At 43.8% G+C, this 15,189-nt stretch overlaps 1 protein-coding gene across 1 annotated transcript in view; it reads right to left on the bottom strand.

Annotated features, from left to right (window-relative positions):
• pitpnc1b (phosphatidylinositol transfer protein cytoplasmic 1b) overlaps positions 1-15,189 on the bottom strand; it is a 350,470-nt gene that overhangs the window by 225,217 nt on the left and 110,064 nt on the right. The window lies entirely within an intron of this gene.

The following is a 15,189-nucleotide window of genomic DNA, read 5'->3' as shown; positions in this document are numbered from 1 at the left end:
GTGTGTGTGTGTCTGGAAGCATGCGTGCACTTGCTCGTGCAGTACGCGAGGGTGTGTGTGTGCGTGGCTGTATTCATGCCTCAGTGTGTGTTTATACTTTTTATATTTGGTATAACCTAGGTGGACACATACCCACACAGACCGGTTCTTAAAGGAGAATTCCTGCATACTAAAAGGATTTCTTATACCTTTCTTTGTAGTCGTTACGTCCCCACCAAAGAGGTCCAGGTGTTATTTTGTGCAAAAGCTCCTAATTGGCTATTTCCCCCTACCATAATAAGCCCTCAATGAATTGCATTGAATTGAATGGGAATTGAATGGGGCTATGGGGGATGTTGTGCTAATTAGCTTATTTCCATCGCTCAAAATGTAATTGTTTTTTTGTATATATATATCCTCTCTTCATAATGTAAATAATATCCCAAGCGGCACACTTTACTACGAATTAGCACAACGCCCCCATAGCCCCATTCAATTCCCTTTCAATTCAACGCAATTCATTGAGGGCTTATGGTAGGGGGAAATTGCCAATAAGGAGTTTTTGCACGAAAAAAAAACACCTGGACCTCTTTGGTGGGGACCTAACGACTACAAAGAAAGCCTTCTAGCATGTAATTCTTCTTTAAGAGGGTTTCAACAACAGGTTTTTTTCCCCCCAAAAAAGGAGGCAAAAAGGCTGGCAAAGTACTCTGCTGTCTCTGCTAATTGGTAGCCGCCACATATGCCGGAGACGCTGTTACTTATACTCACACTGAATGAGTATTCTGAGTGATATGCCTATTGTGTCATGAAGACATGCCATGATTTTGTGTAACCTTAACTGTACCCTTACTTTTTGTGTCTGTTTGTCTGTGTGTCCGTTTGCGCGTTGCTGTGTCCGTGTCTGTTTGCGTGTCTGCGTCCGTGTGTCTGCGTCCGTGTGTGTGTCCGCGTCGCGTGTCTGTGTCTGTGTGTGTGTGTGTGCGTGTGTGCGCGCGTGCGCATGGTGTACACCAGATGTTGTTGTTGATGAAGACAGTACAGAAGTGACCATTAGGAAGGGGCATGTTTGACCACAGTCTGGAAGAGGCGTTCCTTTTACCAAGGTGCTTTAGTATACCCACGTCTTAACCCATTCTGACCTGAGATCAGATTCATACGAGGTTTCCACTGGACACACACTGTTCTGATTAACCCATTCTGACCTGAGATCAGATTCTAAAAATGTCAGTCGTTCTTCGATTTTTCAAAAATAGCAGACGTACAAGCTCGTAGCGCGCCACTCGGTGGCGCGCTATGAGCTTGTAGATCTGCTATTTTTCAATAGCTAAAGCATAACATGATGCTAACACCAACATGGGTTCCCGTTCAGAATGGGTTAAGGATGCTACTAAACAGCATGGCTATACAGATGTTTGTGTTCATGTTTTTGGAAGCCTCTGTAATGTCCATAAATCACTGTGAGAGGCCTGCAGATTGCAGGAATGCCCAAAGCCAAGAGCTAAGCCGTTGGCTAAATTCTGTACAGTGTGTGTGTGTGTGTGATAATTGGCACATATACAGTATACAGAGGAGATGGTGCTTCCTGCATCCGTCATCTGTATCCTGAAATACTTGTTGATTTTCCCGAGTTTGCGCATCTGCTATTAGTTTGTGTTCAAGAAAGTGTGAACGCAAATAAATATGTTTTAACCCATTTCGGGCATTATGTTATACTTCAGCTATTGAAAAATAGCAGATCTACAAACTTGTACTGTAGGTCTGCTATTTTTTGAAAAATCGTGAAAATGTGCCTGCAATCTTTGAATATACATTATTTCAGAGTTTCAGTTTTTAACTCAAATCTTTGCTTCTATGGGGTTTCCCTGGAAGAACATAATTTCAGATGGGGGTCGGCCCCAATTGTTGGGGTCCTTGACATGAAATATTGATAACCACTAGATATAGAAACATAGATTTTTTTATTTCGACGTCAGGCCTAAATGGGTTAATGTCTGTGTGTATGTGTGCGGTGCACCAGGGCTTACCTCCCTGGCAAGCACATGTGAGGCAACCCAGACCCACCCCCCCGACCGTTAAGTGGTCAGATGGGTGGGCCGCGGAAGCTTTTGAGATTGATACACTCTAGAAAGAATATGTGGGAAAGACATGTCGAGTTGTATACGCACCGCACGCGGCTGCATGGAGGAGTCTCTAATGAGGCCTGAGTTATTTCCGTATAAGGCCTATACTCCAAATATTCTTTTTTGGGGGGGTCTTTTCTTCCTATAGGAAAAAAAAATGCTTCAAAGTTTTGACGCGAAAAAAGCCTTCGCTGTCAGCCACGACGAGTCCAAAACGCGCACGAGGAGGTATATATACCGTCACCGACAATCACTTTAGCTCGTTATAGGCCGCCATTAAAACAGCTAGCTTCCTGCTAGGCTATATAGCGTAACATGCTATAGCAAGGTGACATGTAATGTAATGTCACCTGTCGTTCCTTCTTTTCAAGATGGATTCCGAGTTCCGCGGGGGGGAAAAAAGCAGAGGTGAGGTTCAGATGAAAGATTGTTTGACTTGAAATGTTGTCAGACCTTCAGAAGGGAGTGAGAACATGGGTGGCACGCGACTGATTTAGTTGAGAGGGCGCACGCGCTGCCATAGGTGAGAGGTTCTCAACGTTTGTTTTTTTGTCCGGGGACCCCCGGAAATGCTTTGGCCTGCATGTCTCGCGACCCGATACGATATACTTAGTTATTTTCCACCACTCCATATACGCACTATAGATTATTTTTTTGGGTTTTCTGCCATATTATTGATATAGTTACAGTGAAGACAGACAGGAAGGAAGGAGAGAGAGAAGGGGAGAGACACGCAGCAAAGGTCGTCATGACGAAACGGGACTCGAACACGCGACGCGCTGTCAGGCCCAGAGCCTATAATTATGTGCCTGGACCGCTATAGGCCAGCGGGCGCCATGCAGACGAGGATTTTTGACGCTCTCATGCCAGAGCAGCGTGTTGTTGGTGCTTGAAAAGGAAGGGAAAGTGGAGGAGAGGCTCAGGCATGCAGCCTGTAAGGAAAAGAGGAAAAGACAGACATCTCAGCCATGGGAGAGTGAATCAGGGTGACAAGAAGAGGACCAACAGCTAATAGCTCAGAGAGCTGGACGCTAACGCCGTCCAATACGTCTTATATCTGAGAGTGACGGAATGGTATACAGTAAATACACTAAATGCAACACCCCCTCCCCCCCCCCTCTCAATGTCTCTGTCTGTCTGTTTGTCTGTCTGTCTGTCTGTCTGTCTGTCTGTCTGTCTCTCTCTGTTTGTCTGTCTCTCTCTCTCTCTCTCTCTCTCTCCCCAAAAATAACATCCAACCTAGCGATGTCTCCGACACTCGTTTTCCTCTCTCTCTCTCTCTCTCTCTCTCTCTCTCTCTCTCTCTCTCTCTCGCCACATCTCCCTCGCCTTTGAAAGAGACACACACACACACACACCTCCCTTTTTTCCCTCTCTCGTTCCATCTCATTTTCTCTGTCTCAATTCTCTCTTTGCTACAACACCTTCCTTCCAGTTGATCTGCTTACGCACGCACGCACGCACACACACACGCACGCACGCACACGCACGCACACACACGCACGCACACACACATAGGGGCTGTTTTCCCCCGCTCCCTTCGTTATTACATTCCCTCGGTTCCCTCTCTCTCCTCCTAACAGGCTCTGTCTCTCTCTATCTGTCCACGCCTCCATATCCTCTCTCCTCTTCTACCCCCCCCCCCCCTTCCCTTCCCTTTCCTTCCGACGCCACCTCTCATTGCGTTTAATTCTCTCTCTCTCTCTCTCTCTCTCTCTCTCTCTCTCTCTCTCTCTCTCTCTCTCTCTCTCTCTCTCTCTCTCTCTCTCTCTCTCTGGTATCCGTCTCTTCCTCTCTACATGTGTTTAACCCATTCTGACCTGAGATCAGATTCTAACAATGTCTTCTGCGTCCATGACAGTTTTCTGAAAAAGCTACGTTTCTATGTCAGTGGTTTCTTCAAAAAAAAATAGCAGGCTATGAGCTTGTAGATCTGCTATTTTGAAATAGCTAAAGCATATAACATAACTCTAACCACCAAAAGGGGTTCCCGGCGAAAATGGGTTAATTTATCTATAATTGGACCCTTACCAAGGCCCGGTGAATCCCGCAACAATAAATGTATATATTTATATTTGTAATTGTTCCGAATTCAAGTGGATTGCTCTGTTCTATAATTCTATAGCGGATGTATAGAGTCAACACTATTGTAGCGGATGGACATTTTTACTTTTTATACTTACTTTACTTCCAATTGTCTAACTGTTCTATACGTGGCTTAATTCCCTATTTTCACAATGCATATGGGGTGGAAAAAATCATCATCTGTATAGCCTCCTGGTGGCGCTATAACCGGACAATGTGAAAACGAGGCCCATTACTTCCTCGGCCTATAACCCATTCTGACCTGAGATCAGATTCATACGAGGTTTCCACTGGACACACACTGGGTCTGATCAACCCATTCTGACCTGAGATCAGATTCTAAAAAATGTCAGTCGTTCTTCGATTTTTCCAAAAATAGCAGACCTACAAGCTCGTAGCGCGCCACTCGGTGGCGCGCTATGAGCTTGTAGATCTGCTATTTTTAAATATCTAAAGCATGACACCAAAATGGGTTCCCGTTCAGAATGGGATAATTATGTGCGTGCAAGTTTCACATAAATTGCACGCTATGCTTTCATGATCTGGGACATTCTTTTATAGTTATAGTCCAATCCTGCAAACTCTGGAAGCCAATGTTAGGCCAATTAGGATGGGAAATGAAATATGTTTCCTTGGCCTGTATGGAGTGTGTGTGTGTGCAAAGTTATACAGATTGGTGCAGTTCTATAGCTAAAAAACAAATGGGCCTGTTACACAGCGCCACCATGAGGCTGAGGCTTAACAGTTTCATGTATTTATTGTTTTGCCACTTCTATTAGCGCGTGGAAGGAACACGTTATTCCAACCAGTACCTTTCTCCTCCCTAGACAGTACAGAGACCAGGATTACTGCATGTTTTTTTTGTGAGGGTAGTCAGGGTACCTATACCCTATAGGGAACATGGGGAGAACATGCAAACTCCACACAGAAAAGGCATTTTTCCTCTGCCTATCAGAATCAGAATAGGGTGTATGTGGTGTCTGGTTGCTAACTTGCTATAGGGTCGAGTTTACAGCCACTCCACTTGCCTCCCAACTTGCCCCAGACTCTTTCTTAAGTGCTCTGCCTTTTGGGTATAGGCCTTTCCGCCCTCAATGTCTTCACATATTTGTACAGTTAATATAAAAGCACTGAGAAAACTGGTGCACCTTCCTTCGTCCTTTTTTTCCCAAACTTGACTACGGTAGCGGTGGTCTTAAAAAACATAAGGGAAACTTAATTGAAAAGACTCGCTCACCGTATATAAACTAGACTCCTTAGACTGAGACTTAAGAAAATATTTTTTCTTTTCTTTTATCATGCTCATGAAGTGCTCTGTGCTCAAAGTGCAATTAAAAAGCAAACGTTTCGGTCCTATAAGACCTTCGTCAGTGCTATATCAGTGCTATATATACATTATTCAGGCACATTTCAGCCACCTCTTTTGCCTCATTATAGGACCACTCTACACACAACGTCGTCATACAGTGACGCGCGGCGGCGTGCACAGTCACGGTGCAGTGCAGGTGCATGATGGGAAAGGGGGAGTTAATTATGTATTTATTCGTGTACGCTATAGAGCGTATAGTGGGAATGTGCGTGCATGCTAAATATGTCCCGTATTATAGAGCGTATACAAGCATGCGTTCATGATCTGAGCTATTTTGTTCAAAACGGACCAATCCTGCAAACTGTGGAGGACAATCTTATATAGCCAATACAGTCAGGATGGAACATGTGTGATATTTTGTTATATAGTCTTTGTTTTAGCGCCTAATGGTGGCGCTATAACAGTGTGTGCACAGACGGACAGACAGGGTGCAAAACATAGTCTCGGCCATGCCTTCGGCCTGACTATATAGGCTATTTTTGCGTTTTGTCGAACGCCGACATATAGAAGGCCCTCAGGGCTTTTCTTTTCCCTGTTTTTTTGTGGGGAAAGCTTTACCCAGAAGATATAGCAGATGTTAGGGTTTACTTTAAGGGGTTAATTGGTTGACACACTGTATTTGACCGTGTGTGTTTCCGCAGTCTCTCTCTCTCTCTCTCTCTCTCTCCTGCACCTTTCTCAAGTACCTCTCTTTCTCAGTCACGGTCACACGCACACGCACACACACGCGCGCAAGCACGTGCGCGCATGCATGGCATGCACACACACACACACACACACACACACACACACACACACAAACAAACAGGTCACACATGCACGCACGGCACAACGCCCTGTCAGTCAAAACCAGAGCTCTGGCAGGCCATTTGTTTAGTCCAACCACGTCTCCACATCCACACTAATCAATATCTATCTATCTATCTATCACATCCACACTAATCAATATCTATCTATCTATCACATCCACACTAATCAATATCTATCTATCTATCACATCCACACTAATCAATATCCATCTATCTATCTATCACATCCACACTAATCAATATCTATCTATCTATCTATATATCTATCACATCCACACTAATCAATATCTATCTATCTATCACATCCACACTAATCAATATCTATCTATCTATCTATCACATCCACACTAATCAATATCTATCTATATATCTATATATCTATCACATCCACACTAATCAATATCTATCTCTATCACATCCACACTAATCAATATCTATCTATCTATCACATCCACACTAATCAATATCTATCTCTATCACATCCACACTAATCAATATCTATCTATCTATCACATCCACACTAATCAATATCTCTGTCCTGCTCCCCTCACATATTTATCCCTCCTCCTCTTCCTCCTCCTCCTCCTCCTCCTCCTCCTCCTCCTCCTCCTCCCCCTCCTCACCCCGGCTGACTTAGTGTTTCCTCTCCTCCCTGCCTCTCCCGGCATTCTCACAGACAGACAGACAGACAGACAGACAGACATTTTACAAGTCAGTCACTCAGTTATTTATTTAATAATTAAGTCAATCAGTCAGTAATTAAATAATTCTGTCAGTCAGTCAGTCAGTCAGTCAGTCAGTTTTTTAATAATTCTGTCAATCAGTCAGTTTGCCAGCCAGTCAGTCAGTCTTTTTTATAATTCAGTTAATGATTCGTTTTTTAACCTCTTATCCACATTTCAGCAACTCTTCACTCTTCATTTCCTGTCTCTCAGTCTCTCCCTATATACGTCATGGTGTCCATCATCCCTTCAATCACGGCCTCCATCCTCTGCTCTGCTGTTCTCTCTCTGAGAGAGAGGAGAAAAGAGGAAGGATTCCTCCATCCTCTGCTCTGCTGTTCTCTCTCTGAGAGAGAGGAGAAAAGAGGAAGGATTCCTCCATCCTCTGCTCTGCTGTTCTCTCTCTGAGAGAGAGGAGAAAAGAGGAAGGATTCCTCCATCCTCTGCTCTGCTGTTCTCTCTCTGAGAGAGAGGAGAAAAGAGGAAGGATTCCTCCATCCTCTGCTCTGCTGTTCTCTCTCTGAGAGAGAGGAGAAAAGAGGAAGGATTCCTCCATCCTCTGCTCTGCTGTTCTCTCTCTGAGAGAGAGCAGAAAAGAGGAAGGATTCCTCCATCCTCTGCTCTGCTGTTCTCTCTCTGAGAGAGAGGAGAAAAGAGGGAGGATTCCTCCATCCTCTGCTCTGCTGTTCTCTCTCTGAGGGAGAGGAGAAAAGAGGGAGGATTCCTCCATCCTCTGCTCTGCTGTTCTCTCTCTGAGAGAGAGGAGAAAAGAGGGAGGATTCCTCCATCCTCTGCTCTGCTGTTCTCTCTCTGAGAGAGAGGAGAAAAGAGGAAGGATTCCTCCATCCTCTGCTCTGCTGTTCTCTCTCTGAGAGAGAGGAGAAAAGAGGAAGGATTCCTCCATCCTCTGCTCTGCTGTTCTCTCTCTGAGAGAGAGGAGAAAAGAGGAAGGATTCCTCCATCCTCTGCTCTGCTGTTCTCTCTCTGAGAGAGAGGAGAAAAGAGGAAGGATTCATGGGGGGGAAAGGGAATGACAGATGGGCTTTAGTGTCAGTATATGAGCCGTACCCTGTTAGTAATCAATGCAATGGTGTTGCTACCTGAATTCAGAGAGAGAGAGAGACAGAGAGAGAGAGAGACGAGGAAAACGAGAATGTCTGAGAGGGTGGTTGGCACCGAAAGTAAATTGAAAATGTTTTGTGTGTGTGTGTGTGTGTGTGTGTGTGTGTGTGTGTGTGTGTGTGTGTGTGTGTGTGTGTGTGTGTGTGTGTGTGTGTGTGTGTGTGTGTGTGTGTGTGTGTGTGTGTGTGTGTGTGTGGCTGTGTGCACGGCACGCATATGTGTATACCGTACACTGCATTAACCCTATATATATACTATATCATTGCAATCATCTGCTGTCATTCTGTTGCATGTGTGTGTGTGCGTGTGTGCACATATATATCATATTGTGTGGGTGTGTGTGTGTGTGTGTGTGCGCGCGCGCACGGGCATGTCATGTGGGCGAGTGTGTTTACAGTGATCTTAATTGGTGTTATCATTCATGCAGCACAGTGCCCACCTCTGCCCCCGTTCTCCTGTCTGCTTCTGCTATGCTCTCTCTCTTGCTCTCTCTCTCTCTCTCTCTCTCTCTCTCTTTATGTCTCTCTCTCTCTCTCTCTCTCTTCCAGCTGAATGCTGTCTATATTTCTGCCCCCCCCTCCTTCCCACCATGGTTCAATCTTCCATCGCCCGTATAGCCTAAATATCACCCATTTCATCTTCCAACCTCGCCCCCCCCCATCTCTCTCTCTCTCTCTCTCTCTCTCTCTCTCTCTCTTTGCACCCTCCCTCCCCTCCAGCTTGTCATAATACCCCCCCCCCCCCCCTTCTTCTGGTTGTTCCTAGGCCTGCAGCATAATAATAATAATAATAATAATATTGCCGTATCGTAGCCAAGCTTGTACAGTACACCGACCACCATGCTTCTGGCCCCGTTGGTGGCTGCAGGCATAATAATATGGCCATGCATGAATTGATCATAATCATCATCATCATCAGAGCCTTCAGTATTTGTCTGCGGCCTCCAAAGCCAACACATAATATTAGCCCCTTCCGTGATTGGATTCTGATATCATTTCTCTCTCTCTCCGCAGCCTCCGAATGCAATTTCTGTCTCTCTCTCTCTCTCTCTCTCTGTGTCCTATTTCTATTCCTTCAGTCTGTGTTTAAAAGTATATCCAGTCGCAGTGGTGGGAAGAAAGTATACACATTATTTTATTTTAATGTTTTTTTGTTTTTTTGTTGCGGCTTTCGCCTTTTTATTGTTTTATATAGAGAGGGACAGGCGGTATAAGGCTGACGGGAGATGGGGGAGTGACATGCAGTTTTTACTTAACCCATTCTGACCTGAGATCAGATTCATACGAGGTTTCCACTGGACACACACACACACACACTGGTCTGATTATAACCCATTCTGACCTGAGATCAGATTCTATAAAAATGTCAGTCGTTCTTTGATTTTTCAAAAATAGCAGACCTATACAAGCTCGTACACACTGATCTACAAGCTCATAGCGCGCCACAGAGTGGCGCGCTATGAGCTTGTAGATCTGCTATTTTTCAATAGCTAAAGCATAACATGATGCTAACACCAAAATGGGTTCCCGTTCAGAATGGGTTAACTGTTTGGACGCCACGCCCGAGATAACGAGATTATGTAAGAGTATACCATGCAGATACAGTAAATACAAATATACTTGAGTAAAAGTACCAAAGTATTCATTGGCATAAAAAAAAAGTTAAATTAGGCCTACCAAAAGTAAAAGTACTCATTGTGCAAAATGTCCCATTTTCAAGTTTACAGATGTATCAAAATCTTTTGATACATTTGATGTGTCAAGGGCTTGATGAGCCCTATGTATCTCTCTCTCTCTCTCTCTCTCTCTCTCTCTCTCTCTCTCTCTGTCTCTCTCTCTCTCTCTCTTTGGGCACTTCAAAATGTCCTCGTAAAACAAGACTCTTGGGGTCAGATGACGATAAAACCTCATTTTAGAATAATTAATAGTTAATTGCACATCTTTCCGAGTGTGTGGTAAGGGGCTATTGAACACGGCTCCGGGTGAATCATCTCTGAGTGTGTGGGCATTGTCACACTTTTGTCCTGAGTGTGAAGGCATAGTGTGTGAGCCAAACAATGGCACTGAACCAGCTCAAAGTTACTCATTATGGCAAATCCTTTTAAGCAAAAAGAAATGTTTTATATATCCACCTTTCTCTCAGTGTCCAACAACAAAATGGTCTCCCACAGTATTTACAAAACTTGCAGGGTTGGCCCTCTTGGTCCTCACTCCACTTCAGCCTTCTTAGATAGGCTAGGCCCCTCCCACTGGACCGTACCAATTAACCTTGATTGATTCCACAAATGAACCGGCATAATTCCATGTCCCAGAGACAACACTTTTAACAAAACACATTTTAAGTGTCACATTATTCATCAAAATATCACACATTATAGTACTTTTAATTCACATAATAACTCTTAAACTTTATATAAAACAGCCAACAGATGGTATGGTGCAGCAGGAGGGACCAATCATGTTCCCTCAATTTGTCATGGCCCCATATAAGGGAGCCCAAACCTCCATTCTGGTCCTGTGCCACTGCCCAGAGTTCAGGAAACACTGTGGCAACAAGACACCTTCAAACACCTTCCAAACAACATGACCTACTTAGCCCAAATAATAAAGGTGAGAGTTTATCCCAATTGTGACCTTATTTACACGTAATAATTTGCGACCAGATTTGACTGACATCGCGCAAATTCCAGCTTTTCACCAGAGGAGAAAACCTTTTTTATTTATTTTAATTTTGTATGAGTTAATTGCACTGCAGGCAGACTTTTGACATACAAGAGCATATCTGGAAAAAAGTGTGAAATCGACATGTAAATATGAAATAAATGCTTAAACATGCAGCTACTGTATAGGTGTAATGTTAGAGACCACAGAAGTGAACCTTTCCAAGCCAGTTTTCTTAACTCGCCTGTTTCTCTGCGAGACATTATACTCTATAAGCCATATCTCCAAAACTGGTGGGTCAAACTGAACAACCAATATGTCAATTTGAAGCTACGGTTCCCTGCTTTCATATGACATGAAAAAGGAATTCTAAAAAAAATCCAATGGCAGTCCCTCAGTCAAATGTGGACACATTTAAACTTAATTTAGGGGAGAACACATGGGAAACAGTCTTTATCATCTGTTCAATGAGTCAGTGGCAGGTAAATTAGCACATTTTATTTCCGAGTGTGTGGGCATTGTAAGGGGCTAATGTATGGATGAATATCACTTTGGATGTCTCGGTCGGGTGCACAGAAACCTTGTATGTTCAAGATCTATAGGCTATACTTATCATTGGTTCAACTAGACCTGTTGGGAACGATGAATGTTGGGAACAATGAAAATTGCGAATGCAAACCCCACCCTATAGTATGCAAGACCTGTTATATCCGTTTTAAAGGTGTAGTGAAATGAAAAATATTATATATAAAACCTCCTTTTAGAATAATTAATAGTTAATTGCACATCTTTCCGAGTGTGCGGTAAGGGGCTATTGAACACGGCTTCGGGTGAATCATCTCTGAGTGTGTGGGCATTGTCACACTTTTGTCCTGAGTGTGAAGGCATAGTGTGAAAATTGCCAATGCATACCCCACCCTAGTATATGCAAGACCTGTTATATCCGTTGTCATTTGCCGTTTTAAAGGTGTAGTGAAATGATTTCACACTTTTATACCACATCCATGGTCATCCGGTACCTAACAATGGATGCCAAAAAAATGGCTACATTTTCATTTTTGTGTATTTTTGTATCAAAAGTCCATACAATCGAATTTTAATTACTTCCTGAAAACATACTGCGTGATGACGTGTCGAGGCCCACATCGATAAAAGCCAATACAAATGAAGCTCATCCGTTTAATAACCCCATATATGCGCATCCGTCCAACACAGCTGCTACTGATTACAGAAATCCTACGTTTTTTTTATCCCCACCCAAGATAACATCCAGACAGTGTATTACTCGGTTTCAACTTAATCATCACGCTAAAATATGCACGTGTAAAACATTACAGGGTAGAAATAAGCCACATAACAGCAAACTGGTACAGCTGGCCCGACTATCTGACTTGTAAACAAACCCATTCCATGCGTCCTGGTGTAGAATAGCTAGCCGTCCCTAGCTACCATCCCATCGCCTGAAGGGACGCGACGCTCTGCTTGGGTCAGAAACCTCAGAGCGGCGTCTCAACTTGAAACCGTCTGAAACTTCAAAATAAAATGTCCACCATTTCCGTTTCACTGCATCTGTCTGGCTCTGTAAGTCCTTGTGCAGTGGTAAACGTCTATGGAGAATGTCTGAAGAGTGCAGACTGACTATAGGTAATCAAATGGCAGGTGTGGGGAATTAGGCTGGGGTTGCCATGGCAATCAATTGGCTCAGGCAGAGCCTGGGAATTGCACAGGTGTGTGGGGACATAAGGCTCATTAGGTCCACTGGCATGTACTGGACAATTTTACAGTTTATCTGACGGGCACTGCACTCGTGTTTTAATTTGTTGGGGAGAATGGTTCTTGAGTTACATGGAGTGCAGATGTACACACGTACTGTATATGCACTGTACGTGCATTTATTGTAAGATATTCATGAAACTCGGGGGCCGCCTATAGTAACCTATACAACTGAGAGTGAGAATATGGTGACGTCTTTGGCTTACTGTCGGTGTGCACAGGACATTTGGCACTGCGGTGGTTTGCAAGATTTTCCCTGGACAGAGTCGCACGCACGCACGCAACCACACACACACACACACACACACACACACACACACACACACACACACTCTAGAGTCAAAGTTTTTTCCCCTCAGCTGCCAGGCTGCTCAATGACTCTGGCTTCCCTTCCACCCCTGCCCCCTATAGCCGCAATTTGCAAACTCTTGATTTTTTTTATAATGGGATGAATCTGGAGTTGCAATACCCTCCATTGACTCCCCAACTCATCCAATTTTCATCTGCGATCTGCTTGTATATTAAATGCCGTTTAACTCACCAACATTGCAGCTCTAGGCCAATCTTGAATTATCCTCTTTCAATCTGCCATCCCGTAGACATGTTATGAGCTACTTTCTGTCAATACATTATGTGCAGGTGATATTTATATATATATATTTTTTTTTTTTCTAAGTGCTGGAGTTTGGAAGCACTCGTCGTAAGTCACTGAACGGCCCTGCGTACCACCTGTTTTGCATTTGCACAAAATTCAGGAGGCAGCAGCGCGAGCTGTTAATAAAAAACAAGTGCTTCCAAACTCCAACACTTGGAAAAATAATCACCTGCAGAGAATTTCTTGACGGAATTAAGTAGCTCATAACAATGTCGGTGGATTTTTATGAAACAAAAGCTCGGCAGATTGAATGAGGATATACTTCAAGCTTGGCCTAGAGCTGCAATATTGGTGCAAGTTTAACGTTTAATACAATACAGATCGCAGATGGAAATCGGATGAGTTGGGGAGTCAATGGAGGGTATATTGCAACTCTAGATTCATCCCACTATTTAAAAAAAATCTAGAGTTGCAAATTGCGGCTATACCCTGCCCCCCTATAGTGACAACGGCATTTTGACACCGGGAACATTGATTGCACTATTATGAACTATAACTGCACGCTGTTGTCTTGTGTCTGCTGGTTGTTGTGTTTTTTGTGAAAAAATAATTGAACGCACACATGTTGACGTCAAAACAAATTCCCATGTGTGTATACACAATGGCAAATAAAGGTGTCCATGTATCTGAAAGCCTTCAGATACATGGATACATGAAACATAATTATCTTCAACATGTTTCAGCCCAAGGAAGCCCCCGAAAAGATAAGATGAAGCAGGGTGCCCCCTCGATACCTTGTAAACTTGACCTTTTGGCTCGGTAATCGGTCTGTTCCTTTTCCCCCCTGCATGCACACCAGGGGTCTTCAACATGTGTCCTCCGCTACAAGGACCCCTTAGCTGTGAGTGGTAGATGAAGCAGGGACTTCCACTATGTTGTATGACATTGTGTCGCATGTTAAAACCTTTTCACAGATCTTCATAAACTTTGTTTGACAGCTCTATCATCAGTGTTGCACTCATCATGTGGATTTTCACCCCCTGTACTGTACTGTACTGTACTGTACTGTACTGTACTGTACTGTACTGTACTGTACTGTACTGTACTGTACTGTACTGTACTGTACTGTACTGTACTTGTAGACCTACTCCGCTTACTGAACTTGGTCTGGTCTTCTTTTTTACATGCTCACAACACCTTTCGCAGCGTTGTGTGGGTTATAAAAAAATAATACAAAGTTTCCTATGACACTAGGAATTCTGAGGACACCCCTCGGGTTCCCGTACCCTGTTTGAAGACTGACTTGAGCACCCCTGAGCTGAATTATCCTTGAATAACAGAGGTATAGCTATATAGCCATAGATATTAGCAAATCATTTCATTGCATCGTGCACCCAGTGCACACTTGTGTCCAAAAGGGCTGTAGTAGTCACTGTATAGTGCATTTTGGAACTACAATTCCCCTGATGTCTTATCTATAGTCACTGAGGTGTTGGACACGGAATGTCTTTCATTGGCTATATCAAGTGCTGGCGATCACTGGTGCGTTCACTTTGTCCTTGTTGTGTGTGTGTGCCTTGGAGAAGGTCACCCGGCACAGAGCTTTGCACTGAAACTCACACACTATAGCAGCGCAGTGAGAGGCTGCTGTTATACACTGCTTTTTATTTATTTTTTAAAGTCTCGTTTAACGGAGGAGAGGTCGTTTATTTCACTGTTCTGAACAGAAAAACAAATTGGTGTTGAAGTAGTATTTAACGGTTCACCCGCAAGATGACTTGATGTCTATAAATGACTCAGCCCCGTGACTCATGAAAAGACTTGAAATTCGTGGAGATTTTTGTCGCATTCCTGAGCCGACAATGTGTTGTGATTTGACGTGGCTGCTCGGTAGGAGACTCGTTTGACATTTGCAGAGCGTGGCCCCGTCTTGCCCTTAAAACTAATGGCAG

This window comes from Protomyctophum bolini (genome assembly GCF_963924005.1).
Source record: "Protomyctophum bolini genome assembly, chromosome: 7".
Classification (NCBI taxonomy): Eukaryota; Metazoa; Chordata; class Actinopteri; order Myctophiformes; family Myctophidae; genus Protomyctophum; species Protomyctophum bolini.
This window is presented reverse-complemented; position numbering and strand designations above follow the sequence as displayed.